The following is a 14390-nucleotide window of genomic DNA, read 5'->3' on the forward strand; positions in this document are numbered from 1 at the left end:
CCCAGTCCAATGGACTTGCATGGCTTTTTTTTTTTTACCAACTGCCCCCGCCCCCCACCTTTTGCATCCCACATACCCCACCAATCTTCTTTACCTGCTGGGATACCCGTATCCTTCTTCTGCTGCCTGGCACCGGTCCCAGCTGTTTCCTCCGCCCTTCCGTGCCACCAATCTCAGCCCTCGCCTGCTGCAATGTGTCTACACCTGCCGTTTGGGCCTCCTCCTCAGGCGCTGGGATGCTCCTCTGACCATACCCCACATTCTCACCACACCTCACCTTCCTCCAATGCATCACTCTCACCATCGTCATCCAACTCCAGTTCATCCTGACACTCAAACGTATCAACCACCAACAGAATGCCCACATTCCCACAATGTAGAAAAGCCTGCATTAAACCCCCGTATTTCTTCAAACCAATGCCCACGGGCTGTCATACTCCCTGTTGGTAACGCCATCATTTTATCAGCTCCAACTGTGCGCCTTGAGTCACTGTGCACCCGGCTGCACCAACTAGGGGTGTCGCCGCCAGAAACTGATCCTTAATCCCCTTTTACTCCTTTAGCCTGCGACCCTTCTCCCCCTCCTCAGGTACCCACAGCCAATGTCCCGCGGGCCCTGACCCTCTATGTCGCTCTGATGACCACCCTTACCTGACGCCCCTTTCACCTTCTCAACCTGCTGCACCTGCTCAGCCCCTTGGTTCCTGTCACTGCACAACGTCTCCCATAAAGCCTCTCCACTGCCCTACGCTGCTCCCTGATTCTGGCCTTCCAGATCCATCACCAGCCCACTACCTTGCCTGCCCCCCAGGTTAGTCTGATCTCTGCTGCTCTGGGCCTGAAGTCCCCCCTACTGCCCTGCAACCCTAGGGTCTCACGGCCGCCAAACCCTCACCTTCTCACCCTTTGCTACCCCCAGACGTGCCCGCACCTTACCTGACACCACATCCTCCATCCCCTGCCTGCTTTCTCTTGCCTCCATAGCTTAGGGCATAGGCTACCACCCCCAACAAACCTGCCCCCTCCCACCCACACTTAGGTCCAGGGGGCCCACCCTCTCTGTGCTCCCACAGCCCCTGCGCCCTGTCCTTGTCCCCCCCAGTGAAACCTGATCCTGGGAAGCCTCTGCCCCCCCACGAGGGGCCTGTCTGCCCGCTCCACTAGGTCCAGCCTCCTCATCCTCCTCCCCCATCCCCCCAGCCAACCAAAGGCTTCTACGCCGTCCTGCCTGTAGCAATGTCCCCCACCCCAGGGGAAACTACCTTCCCTTTACCCCCTTTAGCTCTGTAGCCACCCCTCCCTTTTAGTAGGGGATACATGCTGCGACTGCAGCTGCTACGCCCCTTGAGGCTGCTTGGATCGATCACTCCATTAGGACCCAGGTCTCCTCTAACACGCCGGGCCACAGCAAATCTGCGTGCCTGGCCGCTCCCAGATTACGTAGTGCGGCCCGCACTGCCTTGTGGTCAGGCCTTAATCCTTTTTTAAGTGTGTCCCAGACTTTTAGTGCTTAACGTGTCACAGATGTGTGACCGCACTCACCACTTTGCACATGCCCGAGCATGCGTATTATGCGCTTGTGTCTGTACTCACCGTTCCCCTCACTACCAAAAGGTGAGGAACGGCTGCAGACCCAATAATCCCGTAATCGCCCTGCAACTCGACTGACCTACCACTTCCCCGGAGCCCGCAAAATCTCTGTGCACTCGCACTGCCCGAGAGCCAGAAGAGGATGTCACTTCCTCCTCTTGCTCCCTTTAACCCCATTACCCACGTGATCTCCACCCCTCGCCCCAACTGACCCAATCCTGTCATCCCACCTCTGTAAACCTGGGAATGTGTCAAAACTGTACCCCTCCTCAGGGCAGGGCGCAACAAGGAGAAATATCTTTATATCTTTTCCTCTTTCTATGTGTGCTGCATTTTGCCTCATATGTGGAAAAAGGAAAATGCCTCTCTAAATTATTTTTGTGCAGAAAGGTATCCCTTCCTGCACAAAAATAATCCTGCCAACAACGCAGACATCATTGGACCATGGTGCAAGCGTGCCTGCGTTGGCACTAGGCAGCGATTTGTGCACCAGCATAGGGGGAAAGGGCAGAAATGCAGTGCATTTCTGCAATTTCAAAAAGGCATAGGGCAGTGCAGCAGAAAGGCTTGTGGCGCTGCAGTACGCCAATTCCTAGTAAATATACCCCATTATTTTCAGTTCTGTTCTTGCTGTGCCTTTAACCAGTTTCTGTCATTGAAAATGGATGGCTAGATGAATTGACTGAAAGACAGATGCGGGCATATATTCATATGTAAAATATATGCATTTAAATTAAAGGAGTGTTTCAGCAAGAATTAAACAAATTAACAAATTATACTCCTAAACCTCAGCTTCGTTCTTTGAAGATGAATGCCACTTATTCCAGTGCGACTAATAAGAGAAAAGTGCCCTTGTGACATTAACTTAAAATATTTCTCTTTGCAGTGTTCCGAACTTGATAAAATTTGATAGAACGCAGAGTAGTCTCAATTATGAATAAATTAACTAAGTTAGTAACAGGAGAAAGATATGCAATTAAGGCAGCGTTAATTGAAACTGGAAACCCAGCTGCATGCATGTAAAAGATGAATTACTCGAGCAGCGATGCAGATGTTGGGGAAATGTGATTGTTTTGCGCTGAGAGTACAATGTGTATAACCGTGACTAACTCAATGTCCATTCTCTAACACTGTGTCACTGGGGTGTGATATTAAATAGAGCAATAACATGAGGCGAAATATCCCGAAGGAAGACTAGCCTCCCTGGATATTTGAATTAGTGCTGTCTGGTACCTAACAATTGAACATTCTACTTATCAAAGAACACAGAATAGAGAGCCAATGACAGACAACTGACAGATGGCCCAGAAACATTAGCCAACACATACTGAATGAGCCATGGAAATGCTGCCAGGTACAGCAAAAGTAAACGCACGTGCTTTGCACTAAAACAAAGAGTCTTTAAACGATTCTAAACACCTACATTCTAAGAAACTAGTAAGACCCATGATCTAAAACTTAGTAAAAAAGAAAACTCTTCTGAGTGTTAGTTCAGTTGAAGATATAATTGAATTTTATTTAGATGTGCTGTAAGAAAAATTGGTGCTTGGCTTGTGAATGATGGCCATAACTGAATATCAGACACTACAACATATGCCATTACAACACATGCCTATACCACACATGCAATACAATCTTTACCTTTATAACTCATTGCATAACGGTGTGGACCTTTGCCACACATTTTTGTGTATGTGTGTGTGAACACCCCGCATATATATTTATATATATAAATGTATATATATATGTATATATATATATATATACACATATATATATAGGTCCTTCCCACCATCGTACTCCTCATCAACACTGACACGGCTGCACAGAGCAGGAACAGGATGCTTCACAGTCGAGTCATGGCGAATTTCATTATTTATTATGTGAACGCCAGACAATCCAAAGGATGCAGAACAATTTAAAAATAGGACCGACGCATTTCTAACTTAGGATAATTACATCCTGGCCCCCATGTTGGAATGGAATATGAATTATATATACCTAAGAGTTGGAGTACAGGGTTGCAATATAAGGACAGACATCCATATATGAAAGGTAGAAATGTGAGTGAGTTGAGTCAACGATGTTTAAGAATATATTATGCACTTTATTTGAGGATGTTTACATATGCATTGACTCAACAATGTTTACGGAGATGTTATGCAATTTAATTGTTTGATGATGTTTACATATGCCTTATGCACTTTAGGATGTACTTTAGGAAAAAATTAATTATAGATTTTTTGGGGGGAAATCTATATATACTTGGATGTAAGACTAATACATATATTATGCACCTTAGAATATTATGTGTTTTAGGAAATATGCTATAGTGCTTTAATAAGGAATTGTGAATCAAATATGATATTTTGAAGGACGAATTATTGACATGAAATATATGTGTATGTATTACCATAATATATGTACGAAAGTGTGTGAAAGAAATTGCAGAGTCCATTACTCAGAAACGTTTTACAGGAAAGGGATAAAGGAGGAAGGCACAAAGGAGAGAAAAGTGCTATATGCAAGGAAATAAAGTGCTATATACAATGTTCTTCTATGTCCCTAATAACTCATAATTCATCAAATACCCAAGAATTCCTATATATCCCTATTGAGGGAGAAAAAGGAGCATATTTAGATTTATCATCGATTGCAGCTCAAACATAAAGGAAAAGAGATAAAAGAATAAAGGAACAAAAGAGAAAGGTGCTATGTTAGGAAATAAGTGCTATATATAATGCTTAGGTATGTCCCTAGTAACTCATAATTTATCATATATCCCAAAATTTCAAAAGCATCCCTATTGTAGGATAAAGGGAGCACATCCACACTTATCATCAATTGAACTCATCCAGACGGGAATGGAGATAAAATTATATGTGGAATGCTCTGGTATGTCCCTAATAACTCATAATTCATCACATACCTAAACATTCACATATATCTCTACTGAGTGAGGAAAATAGCATATCTATAGTTATCATTATATACAACTCATTAAGCTATATCACAGAGGAGATATAACAGAGAGGCACCCAATAGAGAAAGACGTCAGATCATAAATGAACATATAGTTCGGCATCGGAATTGTGACCCCATGGGGTTTCTGTACCAAAAGATAAAATGAGCGATGATCCTTGTCTCCCTAGATCTTCCTCTCTGTCACCACCTCTTATGTAAACTCTAATATGTTTTATTCTGTAATATACAAAAGTTGCCAATGAATCCTCATGATGTTGTTCAAAGTGGCAAGCCATGGGGTAATTCTTATCTCCACTGGTAACTGCCCTCACATGTTGTAAAATTCTCATTTTCAATTACTTAATTGTACTCCCCACATAGAGCATGTCACATCCACATCTGAGGACATATATTACATGGTCTGTGTTGTAGGTAATTCTATCATTAATTGTGACCATTTGACCCTCAAACGTCTGGTAGCTTTTACAATTGAATCCATAGCAGCAGGCTTTACAAGAGCTACATTTAGTAAAGTCTTTCACATTGTTAGATAACCAATCTTTATCACATTTGACACTATCAGAATGACTAGATGTCAACAGGTCTCCCAATGATTTAGTTTTCTTCGATGTTATCTGGTGTCCAATCTGCACCACGTCTCTTAAGTTTTCATCCATACTCAAGACGTGCCCATTTTTTTGCAGTACTTTTTTGAATGGTAGATTGTGTCATGCTATATTTAAAAAAAAAGTCTCTTTAAATTATTGTCCTTTTCATTCACATAAATATGTTGTGGGCATAAGAGTTGCTCCCTCGTTTTCTCACTGGCTCTTCTTTTTGCATTCTCCAGAATGCACCTAGGATAGCCTCTCTCACTAAACAGTTTAAGAAAGATGCATATCTCCTTGTCAAATTGTTCATCAGTTGAACATATCCTCCTTACCCTCAACATCTGACTGTACTGGATGCTCCATTTATGAGCATTTGGATGGCCACTATTCACATGTAACAGAGCATTAGTAGTAGTTGGTTTCCTATGTATTTGCGTTGTCAACTGATTATCTTCACATTTAATTTCACATCATAATAGTCACAATGGGCCCGGCTCCAAGTGCTTGTGAATTGGCGATTGAGGTCATTACGATTCAACTTCTCAAAAAAAGAGTTCAAATCAGTCTCATCCCCTTCCCACAGAACGAAAAGATCATCTATAAATCTTGTCCACAGTGTGATCTTTTGGAAAACATTCCCATTCTCTTCAGCCCAGGCCACCTCCTTCTCCCACCACCCCATGAACAAATTTGCATAGGTGAGGGGGAAAAATAAGTATATATGTGTGTGACACTGTGTACACACACATGTATATGTTTTACTTTTTTCACTCCTAACCTCTCTTTACCTCTTCCCACTATGAACCTTAAATTTACCCCTCCTTCCTTTTATCTCTACCCTCCCATAAACCCCAGGGACAGCATCGCTGTTTAATCAAGCGTTACCCGATATAGTGGCAGAATGCTGCCTTCACAAAGCTAATTTAACAGTTTTAGGGGATCCGAACCTTTGTTGTGATGAAGCAGGGTGTGATACAGCCAACAGGTTAGGCTAGGATTTAGATGCACTGCAGTTAAGTCAAATGTTTGCGGGCCCTACTCATATCCATAGTCATCTATTAGACCCTGTGTTTTCTAATCTCTCAAACTGGTTCACAGAAGCTGTTATTCCTTTATCATGGTCAGATCAACATATAATCCCCCCTGGGCTTGAGGTTCCAGATGGAACAACAAAGCAGTCCCCCCTACAAAAGCCCAGGTGACCGTGGTCAAAGTTGGATAGCAGGGAATGGGTGAGGGTACTCACTGAGTCAGCACTCACCCTAAAAATGGCACAACAGAAAGGCACAACATTTAAGAGAGTTGGATAAATAATTTCCACTGGACTGCTTGGCCGTTATAAAGCCTGTAAAGTTAATCAGATGAAAAACAAGGCCCCATGGTATACCCCTGAGCTGACAAAAATTACAAGGGAAACAAAAGAAGGGAAATGCAATGAAGAAAACATATAAAGATCCAAGTAAGACTTGATATATAACAGCCATAAGAGAATATAAACATGCTATTAGGCATGCTCAAAGGATCTTCTTCAAGGGAAAAAATGAGAACGCACCAGACTCTTCTAAAGGATTGTTTAAGAACTCTCTGATAAAAGTTCCCCATAGCACCTCAGACTTTCCATCATCTGAAGAATGATGCAATATGTCTGCCAAATTTTTCCAGGATAAGGTCCCTAAAATTCTCAATCTCCTTCCTGCATCAGCTACATCAAAGATTGAGTTCCCGACAAGGCCAGGGAACGGTCCTACGCTATCCTCATTCCCTGCACTCAACTTAGAAACCTTGGAGTCTATTTTAAAATCATCAAGTCTAGATCTCCTCTTCACCCAGCACCACCAGATATACTGATAAAAGGCAGAAGTGTCTTTATGCCTCCGTTAATGGCATAATTCTCTCAGCCTAGAAACAGGCAATGGTAAAACCACTTCTGAAAAAAAAGACAACAACTAATCCAACCTTGTTGGAAAATTATGGACCAATTTCACTTCTCCCAGTGCCAAATAAAATAGTGGAAAAACATATTGACAAACACCTATCCGATTTTTTCGAAGCCCACAACACTCTTCATACCATGCAAACAGGCCTCAGGTGGGGTAACAGTACAAAGACTGCTTTATTAGCTGCCACCTAGGAGTTGCGGACTATCCTGAATCAAGGTGGTTCAGGTGCTTTGATTATGTTAGACCTGAGTCTGGAGTTTGCTACCATGTCTCATTCCACCCTCATCCAGAGGGTGAAGGAAGTTGGAATTAGGGAGCATGCCAGAAAATGGCTTGAAGCTTTTCTGGTGAACAGCTTCCAGGTGTGCAAGGAGGCCTTCTCCTCAGCGGTCTTTCCGCTTATATGTGGGGTTCCACAGGGATCTTCCCTGAGTCCCACGCTTTTTAATATATGGATGTGCTTCTCTTGACAGAGATTGTTCAATCGTACAGCCTAGATATTATGTCATATGCTGATTACACGTAAATTATCATGACCCTCAGTCCAGACACTGGTCATAGTCGCCCCAAGTCTGCCAGTGTCTAAGGGTGGTCACTGAGTGAATGTCAGCTAGCTTCCTAAAACCTAATAGATGGATGATGCCTGGCCACAACACACAGGGGATCATCCTAAACCGACCTAGGCAATAAAGAGTCTCGGCTTTTGGATAGATGACAAGCTTAACATGGAAATGCAGGCCTGGAAATTGGCGGAGTCCTGCTTTAGTATTCTAAGAACTCTTAGAAAAGTACTGCACTGGTTACCTCCACGCACTAAGACAGTGGTGGTGCAAGGCCTAATCTGTTCCAGACTAGACTATGGCAACTCCCTTTATATAGGGAGTCCAAAATATGTCATCTAAAGACTTTAAGTAGTCCAGAATGTTGCTGCCTGTATTCTATATAAAATCCCCAAACATCAAACTGCCTGCCCAGCACTGGTAGCCTTGTATTGACTGTGAGTTCAGAAAAGGACCCATTTCAAAGCCCTATGTATTTCCCATAGGATAATACATGGTAGAGGCTCTCTTATTATGCAGAAATTTATCTCAGCCTATGTCCCTGGGAGACCACTCCAATCAGAGACAACTGGGCTTCTGACAGCACCCAAAATCAGGAGAGGCAGATATGGTGGCTGCTCGTCTGCATACCTTGTACCCAAACTTTGGAACGTCCTCCCTGTGGACCTGACATTTCAACAGTCAGAAGTGAGGTTCACAAAGCTTCTTAAAACCCATTTGTTCTAAAGTCCTGCAATTCTCCAGGGTACAAGTGATGCTTTGGCTGATGTGGTTCTGTTAGAGCGCAGACACCTGGTTGGGTAGCTACATGCTCTACAAAACCCATCAGAATAGAATAGAATTATCCCTTTACCTCTACCCACACCTATGCCCTAAATTTATCTTTAAGTCCTTTTACCTCTTAGTTACTTATGCCTACTACCACTCCTAGGGTAAGGCAATCAACCAAGACTCTCCAGTCATCTCTGCTGTAGGTTTTTCCATTCTGACTCCACTTGTAACCCATCTCCTTGCAGTCAGCCTCAAGGCATCGGAGCCAGGAGTTTCTTGGCCTTCATTTTTTCCTTTTCCGTTGAGGGTTCCAGGTCAGAGCTTGCCTGGTGGTGTTTGATAAAGCTTGCGGAGGGTGTGACCTATCCAGCCCCAGCGTCTTTTCATAATTTCTTCATGAGCAGGGATTTGGAAAGTCCTCTACCCACCCCTAAATACTAAATGTACCCTTACCTCCCTTTATCTTACCCTTCCCATAACTCTAAAATTACTCTTACTTCCCTTTACCTCTACCCACCCCAAACCCTAAAATGACTTGAACTTGTTTGCCTTTACTCATCCTAAACATTAGATTTACCCATACCTCCCTGTACCTCTACCCACTCCTAAACCCTAAAATAACCCTTATCTCGCTTTACTCCTGCACATCCTTAAGCCCTAGAATTTACCATACCCCTCTTTACCACTTCACACACCAAAACCCTAAAATTACTCCTTCCTCCCTTTATCACTAACCACTTCTAAACCTCAAAATCACTCTTACCTCCCTTAACTTCTATCCTTTTACCCTCTTCAAAAATATTAAGAAATCGGTTATTTAAAAAAAATATTCACCTGGTATGGTACTGTGTGGTAAAGGATGTGTGGTAGATGTGAAAACCTATACTCTGTACTTACCTGTGTGGTATTTACACACATAGTAATTTACTGTGTGGTAAAAGATGCATGGTAAAGGTTATATACCACACAGCAGTATTAAAAAATGAATATATATAAACTTTGGGTCTTTAGTGGGAAATATTTAAAGTTTTTTTCACAATTTGCCATGATGATTTGTTACTAGTTTTGTCATACAAACTTTTTTAAATGACTTATCACAGGATTAAAAAAAAAAAAATCTTTAACCCCTATTTATGAACTGTTAAAATGTTAGACCTACGGGCGGGAGCTGAAGAGAAAACATCTTTGTAAATTACTTTTGATGTTAGATGCTGCAAGAAAGCTTTTGTCTTAGCACCTGTTATGATCTGCAAATCTCAAGCTTATATGCTGACAAGGTTTACTTAGTCCTCTGATGATCTTAGGTTGGTAAATTAGATACCAATGTTATTAGTATTGTTAGTATTATTGCTGTTGTTATCATCTTTATTAATTGTAATATCAAAAACACTGATAATAATTCCAATGCTAGTAGTAGTTTTATTGAGTTATTATTATTATTATAATAATTATTACTACTACCATTATTATTTAGTATGATGTCCGTGGAGGACTAAAATAATTTGCCATTACCGAGTTTGCTGCACAAAAAAGCTTCTTGATCTATAAAACAGCACAACAGAACAACAACTCACCAAAATACCAAGAGTAGTGATATTATGCACCATATGATTTCTGATAGGCTCACCAGGTTGATCCCACGTTTCACGTAAGCCCTTTAACAGCCACCTATTTCTGCTGGGTATGTAGGGGTTAATCAAGCCTACAGAAGAAAACCATAGCTCTGGTTGCTGTTTATTTTCGGTTCCCGATACTGCCTTCTTGAAACCTCAGACCAGGCTTCTCAAGTGCTTTGCCACAGGTGACAAAGTCAAGACAGGGGTAGTAGCTGCTGGTCCTGGATACCCCTATTTGCTATCCATGCAGACCACTACAGTGCAGTTTTAATAGTGCAGCTTTTCTGGAGAGCTTTTCATCGTGTAAAAGCAGTGCAATAAATGACAAGCCAAGATAATAAAAAAAGAATCTGGGACTATGGGACAAAGGAGAACTCACACTAAAAACAAAACCTTTCTCACCTGATCTAGACATAAGATTCTGTTGGACCGTTCCATTTGCATCTTCATTTTCCTGACCAATAATGTTGAAACAGAAGTTCATCAGATCTGCTGTTTCATCACTTCCTGTGTCAGTGACAATGACAAAGGTTCTCCTCTAGTTGTGAACACAGCTAAGCTCCATCCTTTTCAATAAAAGTATCAGCAAAGATGCTGTGATGACTTATCTTAAAACAAACCTTGTTGTGGTTAATATAGGTTTTCTTCATCATTGGCATATCAAGGAGAACCTGGCAGGATTGAAATGTCTTTGATTTACATGCAGTTCTACAAAACACACATTTGCAGTGCTTCCACTGTATGGGCTGGCACAGATTACCGACAAGCAAACATGAAGGAATTTAAGATACTTCCTCATATCATGGCAATGGTTATGTTTTTAGAAGCCACGAGGCAAGTAAAAGCCTTGTAGATTCGGCCCCAACAACAATTTAGGCCGACCTTTAGGCCCCTCAAACATATAGGGCCTGATTACAACTTTGGAGGAGGTGTTAATCCGTCCCATAAGTGACGGTAAAGTGACGGATGTACCACCAGCCGTATGACGAGTCCATTATATCCTATGGAACTCGTAATACGGCTGGTGGTGGTATATTCGTCACATTTGGGACGGATTAACACCTCCTCCAAAGTTGTAATCAGGCCCATAATGTATAATCGCTAACTGGAGACTCTTTCTTGCATTCTCTCCTGTAGTTACTTCTGTGTCATCTCCTAGAAAGCGAGTGCTCTGGCCCAGGATTCCATTCCCCCTATATATTGAAATTATCTGATCATTTAAAGTTGCGTGAAAAGCTTGGGAACTTTGTTCACTTTGTGAACATTTGTTCTACTCCTGCCAGCTGTAATGGAGAACCATTTTGGATGAACATCATCCAATTTAAAATGCTCCAAATAAATAGAACATATGAGAGAAACTTGATTTTTCATGAATTAATCAAAATGCTAATTATTGTACAGATTAAATGCCACCAAGGCGGGGACAGTAACTAGAAATGATGGTTCCTTCAACACGTAGAACATTATTTACCCAGTTTAGATTGTGGCTGTTTCCACTGGGCCCTTAAGCTGCTAAATGGAGTTTTACGATCTTTTTGTGCACATTGTCACCCATGGTATCAGCAAACTGTGTGACAATGTTGCTATTTTTTCTTTTGCCCTTAATAGTGACTACTGTGTTTAAACTGGAATACACCTTTAAAGTAAAGGTGCTGAATTAATTATCTGGGAGATTTGTAAGTAATGTGGCCAGTCTCCCACGTGAATATAACATGACAACGTGCATTAATACAGCCTGGAAAATGAGAATTCATTAGCATGAGATACTGTTCTGGTGGTATATTTTCTAGGTTTACAGCAGAAAGACTCTAGCCTTTGAACTACTTCTGTACACAATTTAGAGCGTTAATTTTTAACGTCCCTGTATTGATTATGATTTGCTAAATAATAAGCACTGCCTGATTTGAAGGGAAGGAGCGCAATAATTGCATTTGCCATGTCTTTTTTATCATTGTAGTCGTTATTGGATCAGCTTTGATATGACACTCAGCAAAACAAGCTACTTATGGGATTTAGGACAATCAGATTTGCTGTGTGATTTAAAAAGTATACAGACAATTTGTGGATAATGTAGATATGTGGTATGTATATAAACTTGGACCTAGATTTAAGCTGGCCTAGCGCCATTCCAATGCCACATTAGAATCATTTTTATGACGCTAATGTTGCGTTGGAAGGCCAAGAACGTTGCGACATATTGACAAAGTGGCGAAATGCTTGCATTGTGCCACTTTGTAACCCCTTGCGGCAGGCATAATGTATGCAAAGGGGGGGAGTTTGGCGCTAGTAGGGACAAAAAAATGGCGCAAAGAAATCTAAGAGATTTCTTGTGTCATTTTTATCTTCATTTTTTACCGCCTTCTAAGAGTAGGCGTTAAAAAGATGCTCCGATTCTGTTCAATGGGCCTCTAGGTGCTTTGGAGGATTAATCCTGCAAAGCGCTGGACTAGCGTAAAAAATTATGACGCTAGTCCCCCTGACTACCGCCATGGTGTGCCATATTTTAAATATGACGCACATATGGTGGTGTAAGGGGGACGGCAAGGGGAGCAAGAAAAGTGGTCCTGCACAAGGTGCAGCACCACTTTTTCATAAATCTGCCCCTAAGTTGTTCAGCCTGTCTGCTGCTGTTGGTCATGTCTGCAATTTGTCTCCCAAATAATGCCTTTCATAAACCTACGATGCAACAATCAATCAGTTGCCACATAAACTAACTTTTTGTACCACAGAACTGTAGGTATGTACAATATTTCACGTTGAAATGTGATTTTCTTGCTTTATATATAAATTAATAAAATGCATTTAAACCTTGCATCCACTCATGGAACACAACCCTTTGTGGGTAATTGCTTGTATATTATGCTATTCATTATTTTATTTTATTTGAATGTATAAACATATTAACTTGGAAAGAACTCATAGGTGTATATTCACTAAGTATTTTGTTTAATTTGCGTCATGACTGCTTTGTGGCTAATCATCTTCGAGATTCATTAAATACGTAGAACATTATTCTTGCGATTTCTTGGATTGTTTCAATGTGAAGTGTTAATTTCCACCAGAATGAACATTACCTGCTACAATTAGACTATTTGTAAATAATGTATACACTACCAATGAGGGACAGTGTGTGTGTGAAGCACGTTGCTTTGTTCTTCTAGAAAATGTCAATCCTTCCACCGCTATGCATGCTGAACATTTCAAAGGTGGTACTACATTTGCACCCAAAGAACTGTTGGTATTTCAGAAGGTGCTACAACGTTATATTTAATCCGAAATTTGACAATGCACACCGGCGCCCTTGTAAACCAGTACAAGGCGTATTTATATGGGGCTGGGCCACAAACAAATACACTCCACCCACCCAACTGCAGGCACCATTTCTATTAATGAAAACGCCTAATTGGAACTGCCATTTCACTGATAAGTTCCACAAACACCTTACACGGTAAAGCATTACAGCTCTGCCAGTAAACTAAGACTTTCACGTCACCATGGGAAAAAAGGTTCGCCACGCAGTAAGTCATTGAACATATGAGGTAAACAATTCATTATAAAGCACGGCTTTCCATTTTTGTGATAACTGTTTAAATGGCCATAAATTCCAGAATGGGAGGGAATCACCACAGTCACAAAAGCAATATCCCTCTCCTGCTGGGAATTCATTTATTTTATAGAAACTTGACAGCTTCAAACCCCAACTTTCACTGAATGCCATGCCATTTGGATTAGCCTTGAACATCAATCTCATCATCAAGGCGCAAGGAAAACATTGCTGAATGGCAAAAACAGACACCCTTGCACCAACTCTCTGTTTCTTCCAGGAAGCAACTTCAGAACAGCTGTTCAAGCCCTCTTATTCTCGCATCTAGATGGTGGCAACACCCTGCTCAATGGTCTCCCATTCTCCACACTGACAGCCCCTAAGTATATCCTGAACACAACAGCATGTCTCATCCACTGCCAAATAAAACATGGTCACACCACCACTGGCTTTCTTTCAGTGGCTGCTGGTGACATTTGAATGTGGTTGGGGCATAAATATTGTGCATTACTTTTATGTACTGAGAAGAGTGAGCAAGCTTAATGGACAAACATGGGATCTAAGGATCCTCATTCTGAAAAAAATGGAAAAAAGTTGGGCAAATTGTGCATTGTAAAGCAAATTAATTTACTGAGAAGTGAAAGTGTATTAAGCAGTGGGAATGTGTAATCCTGAAATCTCAAACACATTAAAACTGCCCCATATCTTACTGCATTAATGTATTCAGCGCTTACTGTAATGTGCAAATTGTACAATACAACAACTTCAGGTCCTTTAAAGTGCATGTTTGCTCA

At 41.5% G+C, this 14390-nt stretch overlaps 1 protein-coding gene across 8 annotated transcripts in view; it reads right to left on the bottom strand.

The window, feature by feature from the left end:
• DMD (dystrophin) overlaps positions 1–14390 on the bottom strand; it is a 6960831-nt gene that overhangs the window by 1102199 nt on the left and 5844242 nt on the right. The window lies entirely within an intron of this gene.

The sequence above is a fragment of the Pleurodeles waltl genome, chromosome 8, assembly GCF_031143425.1.
Source record: "Pleurodeles waltl isolate 20211129_DDA chromosome 8, aPleWal1.hap1.20221129, whole genome shotgun sequence".
Lineage (NCBI taxonomy): Eukaryota > Metazoa > Chordata > Amphibia > Caudata > Salamandridae > Pleurodeles > Pleurodeles waltl.